The sequence below is a fragment of the Macrobrachium nipponense genome, chromosome 8, assembly GCF_015104395.2.
Source record: "Macrobrachium nipponense isolate FS-2020 chromosome 8, ASM1510439v2, whole genome shotgun sequence".
Classification (NCBI taxonomy): domain Eukaryota; kingdom Metazoa; phylum Arthropoda; class Malacostraca; order Decapoda; family Palaemonidae; genus Macrobrachium; species Macrobrachium nipponense.
In genome coordinates, this window is record NC_087203.1 from 88,636,736 (window position 1) to 88,646,924 (window position 10,189).

Sequence of the window (10,189 nt, forward strand, 5' to 3'; positions counted from 1 at the left end):
CTGAATGAATGACCAGCAACTTAAGAAAGGTCAGAAGCTGTTGGCACATAATTCCCAGTGCACATCACTGAGACAGGGTGTGGGGCTAGCAGCCCCATTCCAAAGGGACTTCATGAAAAACAAGGATAACACTTCTTACGCCACGTTTTCCATAAGAGCAAAATTGTTTGATAGAATATGAGTTCACCCGCAATTCGACAGTTTATTCATGAATACTACACAGTGTCCATTGTATTTTCGGTTCTTTTGAGCTGCCTCCTCCTGGTTATATATATATATATATATATATATATATATATATATATATATATTATATATATATATACATATATATATATATATATATATATATATATATATATATATATATATATATATTGCAAATCTGGTAGTGGTGTTAGTAACAAATCAATAACTGATAAGTAATATTTTCTTATGGGTTTGTTAACTGTTAAATGTTTTAGAATTTCATATACTTCTGTGTATAGAGGCAATTTGCACCGCAGTAACAGAACTGGGGCGCCTATAAGGGAGTCTTTCAGTGCATAATCAAGATTCAAGTGACATAAATGAGACGATAAATCCAATCTCCCTCCGCGTGTAATCTCATTGGCTCCCCGCCGAAGGAAACAACATTAAGGTTGGTAGAGAAGTAAACATTTTCTTTGTCCGTAGATTGGAATGAGAAAGGAAAACAGAAAAATTGTATGGGATGGGTTCTGTAGTAACTTGTTGCCTTTTTTTTTTACATGATTCAATTTACGTTTGTAAGAATATCATTCTAAGCAAATGCATTTTATTGATCTTATATGCAAGCCCATATTCTGTTTTGGTTTTAATGAGCATTTCTCGTATACCAGCATCTCAAATACACTCTCCAGTGTTCAGGAAAAAAAAAAAAACGAATCAGTAAAATAATTTCTACCTAATTTGATTAAATGGGGAACATCCGATAACACAAACATTTCTGTTTCTGCCTTAGGGGTTTTGAAAGCTATCCTATTTTCAAGAGGGTCAATATTAAACTGTTTCCATACGGAGATGCACCCGGTGGTCTATGTATGGCTTTGCTTTTGGAAAACGATGGTATTTTACATACGAGGTTCCTCGCTGGACTTGTTGAATCAGAGAAATTTATTTCTGGTGATAGAAATTCATTTCTTGATATAGTTTGGTTTGGATCCCACTGTGAGTTGTAGGTCCCGTTGCTAGGTTACCAATTGGTTCCTAGCCACGTAAAAATATCTAATCCTTCGGGCCAGCCCTTTAACTATTGATAGGTCTTGACTTTCGACACTTAGCTAATTGAATTACTCTGTCAAATTTCCAAAGCGAATTGGAAGAGAAAAGAGCATGTGAGTTCGCTTTAGTGTTGAAACAAAGACGTCATAAAAAATAATAGTAATAAAACTTTCTTGCGGTAGATACATTTACATTTTGAGTTTTAAATTGTCTCCAGTGATGAAGATCAGGTGCAGTTAATTAAAAAAAAATATTGAGTGGGTGGGCATTTTTATTCATAAATGTATTTTCTAACTTTTTCGTTCATTCAATCTCGGGTGAACATATTTTAGCATTCAATCTCTCGAAGTCTGGTCACTGCAACAAGCAAACAAAAATATACATGAACAGAAAAATTCATAAAAATACCAGACACTATAATGTAATAAATGTTATTACTCGCCTTAGATGTTGCCATATCAATTTCTGAGACAACGGTACGAGTGTGTCAAAAGATATCTTTTATCAGTAGCGAGAATTTTCCCATGGGGATTATGCAAATTTCCCAGCACCTTCATGGCCTTCATAGACCTGACGTAATCTGGCCTGGAAGAAGATTTCAGAATAATCTCTTTGGATCCTATGAATAATTTAGGCTCGGCCCAAGAACGTCATTGGGCGATTGCCGAATCCCAAAAGGAGACCCAACTTTTAGTGGGTCCTGCAGGAGTAATTTCCAGTTTGACTGAAAGGCTTCTTAGATTTCTGTTAGATATAATCTGTTATACTAGATTTCTTCTTTACTATGTTCAACTAAGCTAGCCATAGTACTATTTCATAGTAGGCTAATAGTACTCTTATTTGGTACCATACGAATTCGTGATTATAAATACTAACAACAAGAACAATGGATGGTTACAAGGTTTTCCTTTTGAGGGCGTTCTGGAAAATTCTTAATTACACTGTGAAGCTCTGAATCTACCGTCTCTCAATTATAATAATATTAATGATAATAATTACGTGTATCGTAAAGTATGAGAAATGAAGATGCATTTCTTCCTTTCCCAGTACATGATAAAATGCTGCCATTTTGCCTATTCTACATTACTCACCTAGAAAAAAGAAAAAAGAAAAAAAAACACATACACAAGTAATAAGTTCATAAGCAGGTGCCATTAATAGGGCACCTGCTTTATGTAGTGGTAAATATGGTTCATAAAAAGCTTTTAAATTTTTTTTTTTTTTTTTTGCCGTCAAACGCTTTTGTCTGAACAGAACAGATTGAATCGAGTTGAAAAAGAAAAATTCAGACCAACTGCTGGGATTTGCTTCCAGAATTATATACTGTTTTTCCTTAGTGGCTTTCATAAAAACTTGAAAGGGTAATTTGTGTGTGTGTGTGTGTGTGTGTGTGTGTGTGATATAGTGATATAGAGGGAGAATACTTTCACACGTAATTCAGGTAACTGGAGTTCATTATGGCAGAGTCTTTGACGCATACACTAAAATTATCCTATACAATTTAAGAAAATTCATGCGTAAATAACATTCCTACAAACATTGACAAAAAATGAGTAAGCTTTATATCTATGTAATAATTAAAATGTAGGTATCAGTTTACCATAAAAATAGAATGGTTAATAAAATAAGATTATTCATATACTAAGACGAGCCACCATGAAAATGTGTAGCTTATGGTATGTACAAATGACTTCCATCATTTCCGAAATATATGCGAATTAATATATTATACACTCGTCCCAGTGCCAACATTCATTTCTGTAATATATGCGAATTAATATAATGGACAATATATTCTACAATCACCCCAGTGCCAACATCACCAGATTGTCATGGCGCTTTGGTTTTCTTAAAAATCTCTCTCTCCCTTTCGTTCCACCAGAGGCTGGAATAACAGAATTTCACTCTTTCGTTTTCAGTCTTAATGAATTTAGAGAAAACAAAATACAAAACTAGAAAAACGACCGATGTACAGCCAGTTACAAAAGCGGTGTCGCCCCGCCAAGCCTGGCTCGGTGAGATCATGCCCTTCTTGCCCTGAAAGTGGCCCAGTTCAAACAACCAGTACATAGTTAGAATGGTTCGAAACGGAGGAGGAGGGAAATTACGGTAATCACGCAAAGAAATGCAATATTGAATGAAATATATATGGGCAGAGAGAGAGAGAGAGAGAGAGAGAGAGAGAGAGAGAGCTTTCATTCCTGTTTAGTTATTAATCTGAGATATACTTGAGACCTTCTTCTTTAAGAAACATGTTATCATATATTTTTTGGACAATGATTTTTATGATATCTTATCACATCGTATTGATTTTAATCGTTATCACATTTTCTAAATAAAAAATGCCTTAAATATTGTTGGAACTGACTCTTCATATTAATATTATTCAGACGAAGATATCCTTTTTAATTATACTATAAGCACGTATCTCTCTCTCTCTCATTCCGTCCTCCGTCTTATATCGCCTGGATTGACTATTTAAATAATGGTAGATGTTTGATATGCTATTTGGATGTGGCCAGGGATCACAAAACCGTAAATGGCTACTCGACCAACTTGTGCTATGTTGTATCTATTTGTGCCCTAGATTGACTGGGCTGTAATTACCTGTATTACCAATGATATTCGAATCTGTTCACAAAGATGTTACACACCAGGTTTTGTAGCTGTGGGTTGTATAAGTCATCAAAGCATCAACTTTGCAAGGATATTATTTGATTAATTAATCTATGCTTAGAACATATTACTGGATATGCTAATCTAGTACTACAGATTTGAATTTATGGCATAACTTAGTTGAATTACCGGTATTTGAGTGTGATGGGCCTCTTGGCTCCACCCCTCACAACCATCTAGGCTACTTATAGGAAGTATTCAATTCGCTATATTTCTTATATTATAGAATATTTATTATACGGTTTCCGGAACTATTGTCTTTGTTTAAAAAGAGAAGCAATGGTTAACGGGTTCTTGAGTATAACTCTACTGTTAACTACCGGAAGGTGTCGGTGAATAAGGTCATAAAAGGATTTATCATGAATAAAAGGGATACTGAAGTAAAATGCCCACTTGGGTACATTAAAATATTAAAAACAGGAATATTAAAAACAGGAACAAACTTACGATTTAAAAAATTATACAATTGTTTTAAAAAAAGCTTGGATGGGTAAATTTTCTAAAAAAATACTTCTGGAGAAATGTATAGGCCCTGTGGAAGAGTATTTAAGGAATTCAGTTTAAAATTAAAATGACAAGTGCTATAAAAATTTGTACCTAAGCCAGTAAATGTTTGCTTTCTAAAAATAGAAGTACAGAAGCCCTGCTCGTTACGGGACACAAGTATATCCAAAAATGCAAGTTTATTGTTTTCTTCGTAATCAATCGTGAACTTAATGTTGGGATGGGCCAGATTGGCGTATTCAAGAAACTGGTCGGCTTGCTCTTTATTTCTAAAAAGAAAAACAAGGTGTCGTCTACGCATCGTTTGTAAAATAACGGCAGACAAGAGAGGGGACAGTTGTCCAGCAGTTGTTCCTCTAGATGGCACATAAAGATGTTAGAAAAAACTGGGCCAAGAGGACTGCCCATGGCCATACCTTCAACCTGAGAGTAAGCTGTATTATTAAAAATAAAGGCAGTGTCCTGCACTGCCAGTTGCAACATTTTCTTAAAATCATCATAATAAAAACCGTGAAATAAAATATCTCCTTGGGTAAAAATTTTGTCTAAGATTATTTGTATTGTCTTTTCCACAGGGACGTTGGTAAAAAAAGACTACGTCCAAGCTTACCATAAATAAATCAGAATCTTGCATAAGAACGTTGTCCCTAAATTGTTTGGAATTTTTGACTGAATAATTATCTATAGAAAATTAATTTAATAAGGGCACTAAAAACTTAGCCATCTTATAATTAGGGGTTTCGTAGGAAGCAAGAATTGGTCTAATAGGGACACCGTCCTTATGCACTTTGGGTAAACCATACATTGTTCCATAAGAGCCACCAGTACTCATCAAATTTTGGTTAAAATAACTCTGGATTTAAAATGTAAAAGAAGGACATGTTTTGTTACGAATATTGTAAGTGAAATTAAGTATATTATTACTAGCGCTCCCAAACAGTAAAAACATATTGTAATATAAAAGAGGATCGTGGAATTACACTTACACTCGAAGCCAGGACAAAGGAACCTCCATACTGCTTAATTTTCTAGGCCTAGGGTTCAGTGGTGCAAGAGGCTGGACCTGGGTTGAACACGGCCAGTCACAATAAGCGTTCATTTGCCTGACTCATATTTGCCTTAACAGAATAAAAAATATATAAATAAATAAATAAACCCAGAGGGAATATACTCTAGTTTATGTAGTAGACTTTTTTTTTTTTTTTTTTTTTTGTCTCCGCGGCCTCATTGTGATACACTCGCTTGAGCCTGACCCAGAAATATCTGTTGCAAGTTCCGGTATCGATTGTTCTATCTGTTAAAAGGGTGATGACATTCCGCTCAACCCTTCTCCTTTATCCGGTTTTTAGGACATATTTACATGACTCCATGGCTGAACTCGGTCGTTTAAGAGCAGGAATTGTAATCAAGGAGTCGTCAATACGTTCTAAAAGTAGGTTTACACCTACGCACTTTCGTGTTGCGGGCTGTTACGGGGTGGGACTGCAAGAAACAGTTACGAAATTGATGCGATTGGGAGAAAAAATGACCGTTATTTTGCGGCGTGGGGCGGACCCGGGCGGTGGGTTACGGGCACCTCAAGGCGTGTTCCTGCGGTGCCTAGCGGAGTATTACGGAGTTGGTGCAGAGTTGGTGCAGTGTTATGGTCGTTGTTGCTATGCCAGGCCATGCGCTCTTGCGGCTTTGTTACTCCGTGTAGCAGCGTGTTGCAGGTGGGTTGCGGTGTTGCGCACATCCGCACGAGTCATGACTTGCAAAATTGCACGATTTTTGCACGTGCACCATGCCACATCGTGCCACACCATGCCAGATATGAACCTTGGGTATATATAGAAGCCTGCCAAGCACATCCTTCATTCCACGCCCAACCAGCATGCAATATGGACCTCAACAGCCTCTCACCCCAGGAGACCCAGAGATTTTTGGTAGCTGTCCTGTGTCTATGTGCAGTCCAGGTCATCGACGGGTTGAGAAGACGTACTAGGGTGCCACAGCCACCAGCACCACGCAGAAAGGACGACAGGGCAGTGCAGATTTGGGCTCGGGAGTGGCTGACACGGCGGCAACTACATGGGGACTACGACCAGCTGCTACAAGAACTGAACAAGGAGGACCGCAAAGGACACAAGAACTTTCTACGAATCTACCCTGAATTGTTCGAGGAGATGGTCGAAAGGCTGACGCCCCTGTTGAAGAAGGACACGAACATGCGGCGTGCACAAGAGGTGGGACTCAAGTTGGCGGTCACTCTCCGCCACCTGGCAAGTGGGAACGTCTATACAAGCCTGCAATACAGCTTCAGAGTCTCCAAGAGTTCCATATGCCAATTTATCCCAGTAGTCTGCCAAGCCATTATCGACATACACAAACCAGAAGTGATGAAGTGCCCCAAGACACCAGAAGAATGGAATGACGTATCAAAACGATTTGCCTCCAAGTGGAACTACTTCAATTGTGTGGGAGCCCTGGATGGGAAGCACATCGCGATCAAGAAACCCAAAGGTGGAGGATCACTGTATTTCAATTACAAGAAGTTTCACAGCATCGTCCTCATGGCCCTCTCCGATGAAAAGTACAAGTTCCTGTTCGTCGACGTCGGTGCAGAAGGAGGTGCTGGGGATGGAGGAACCTGGCAGAAGTGCAACCTGGCCAGGGCCATCGCAAACAACTGAGCAGGACTCCCACAAGACAAATCTTCCCAACGACGACGAACCCATCCCCTTCCACATAGTCTCCGACGATGCCTTCGCTCTCAATACGTGGTTGATGAAGCCCTACTCCCACCAATCACAAGATCCCACCGAACGAATATACAGCTACAGATTATCTCGCGCTCGTCTTGTGGTGGAAAACGCATTCGGCCTACTGCAGATGAGATGGTGAGTCTTCGGGATGACGATGCAACAGGACGTACAGGTGTGCAAGAAGATAACTTTGTGCGCATGTGTCATGCACAACCTGGCACTGCAACGCTACCCATGTGCTGGCACCGACGTCGACCATGAGGACCAACACCATAACGTTGTACCAGGTACTTGGAGGCAGGAGTCGCTGAACCTCATGGAACGACTCATGGCAAGAAGGGGACCAAACTACACACGTCGAGCGAAGGCCGTCAGAGATTACTTGGCCCAGTACTACTCATCGGATGCAGGCGCAGTGGAATGTCAAGAGCGAATGGTGTTTCCTCGAGGACGACCAGCTACTGACGAGTAGAGGACCCAAAGAACTCTGTAATAAAACGTAACCAAACAAATGTAAATAATTGTAAATAAACATCATGATATATTTCTCATTGTTTTATACTCCCATACTTTGGTATTATCCTAATAACAATATTAATACAATAAATAATATTGGTACGATGATTGGTACATATAAAAATGATGTTGGAAAATAATTAACTGAAAGTTATAATAACATAATTCATAATAATGAGACAAATGAGAAGCAAATGAAGGACATAAAAAAAATACTTATACTAAACAAACATGAAAAGCATAGAATATAAGAAAATTAACATGAAAAGCATAGAAAGTAAGAAAATAAACATGAAAAACATAGAATATCAGAAAATAAACATGAAAAACATAGAATATCAAAAAATAAACATGAAAAGCATAGAATATCAGAAAATAAACATGAAAAGCATAGAAAGTAAGAAAATAAACATGAAAAACATAGAATATCAGAAAATAAACATGAAAAACATAGAATATCAGAAAATAAACATGAAAAGCATAGAATATCAGAAAATAAACATGAAAAGCATACAATATCACAAAATAAACCTGAAAAGCATAGAATATCAGAAAATAAACATGAAAAGCATAGAATGTAAGAAAATGAACATGAAAAGCATAGAATGTAAGAAAATGAACATAAAAAGCATAGAATGTAAGAAAATGAACATAAAAAGCATAGAATGTAAGAAACTGAAATTGGGACTTGGTTTTACCATAACATGTTTAACTGGAAATATATATTATCAACTGAGGCCAATATGTCTTTAGTATCTTACTGATTTTTCATTGTTCCCCTGTAAATAACCATGTCCAGTCAATGTTAATTACTGTTTCATTATCATATTTGTATGTGTTCATGTTCATTTGATCATGTTCTCAATATGATATTATTGTTCTTACCTTGTATGTTATTATATCATTTGATGGCCATATTTATTTCATGTTACATTTCATTTTATACTTTAAGTTATTTTCCGAGTCGTATTTATTTCATAGATCATATATCATATTTCATGTTAAGATTTCCTGTTACATTTCTTCATGTTATTATTCTTTCTGGCCATGCTTTTTCATTTTATATTTCAAGTTATTTTCAGAGTTCTATTCATTTCATATTTCACATATATTTCATTTTTATATTTTCCTGTTTATAACTTTTTTCTTATTCAATCTCATTTCACCCAATCATATCATATATATTGTCATGATATATAAATTAAGAATCAATAAGGAAAATGTAAATGCAAGACACTATTTCAACATATTACAAAAAGAAAAATTATTTGTTATAAACATTAAAAAAATAATTAAATAAGCATCAATAAGGAACATGTAAATGCAAAACACTATTTCAACATATTTATTACAAAAAGAACAATTATTAATTATAAACATTAAAAAAATAATTGAATATGACTAAAATTACTAAAATACAATTAATTCTAAAAAATTTACATTTTTATTTACAATATTTACAAAATCACTCAAGTGATTCTGGGTTAATGTCCTCCTTATCACCTGGGGAGATGGTCAAGTCGTAGGTGGGTGGATCCTCTGCGGCAAGTCTGCCAAGAGACTGTGTACCAACGGCGACAGAGAGAAGTTGAGTGGTGTCGAACGTCCACCGGGGAAGAATGGCGGTGTGCCTAGCCTCAGCGCCGGAGTTGCGTACCCATGAGGTACCTGCTGCTGCGGCTGAGGCTGGTGTTGGAGGTGCATATTATAAAAAAACACAAGTTGGGGTTGAGATGCGAACCACTGGTGTGGTGATGCCCGAACCGGTTGCACTGCAGAAGGTGTCGAAGGTGTCGAAGTCCCAGGTTTCGTCTGCGTCTCCTTATCAATTCGCAGGGGCGTCCAGTGGGAATAACCGCCACGAGCCATGGCCTCTTTCGTCGCCACATCCTCTTCCTCGGGCCCCTCCAAACTATGACACAGCCTGATGACTTGCTCGAAGAACGGCTCCTGGTATCTTCGAGGCACGTACTCCAAGCGCTGCGTCAGGTACTGCACGAACACAGCAATGTCATGGTGAGTGTTGTCCTGCGCTTGTGGCATCAGTGTGTTTATGCTGGTCATAATCTGTGTCAGTAGTGTCTGCAGGCCTTCTCTAGAGTCAACTGACATGTCGGCGGATAGCCGTTGGTCCTCTGGCAGGTTCGTCTCTCTTTTCTGCTTCAGCCGCCTCCTCCGCTGGATCGAAGCAGCTGATAGGGCCGACATGTCTGTAGAGGAATCATCTGCATCGGTTCTCTGCAACGATATAGGCGAGAACCGATCGCTGGCTACTGTGGGTTCGTGGGCGATGTATCCTCCCAGGAATGCCCACGTGGTCATCACCTCCTCCTCCCATGGTGTCCTGCTGTGTGCAGCCGACCCACTCTTGTATTCACGCTTCTCGATCTTGCCGAAGTCCGTTTGGCGAGCCTCAAAGAACTTGCGGACTTGCTGGAAGCTGCAGTCGATGAAACTCGCTGCCAGTTCACGCCAGAGTTCCTCCTTCCTCCTGGGATTCGACCATT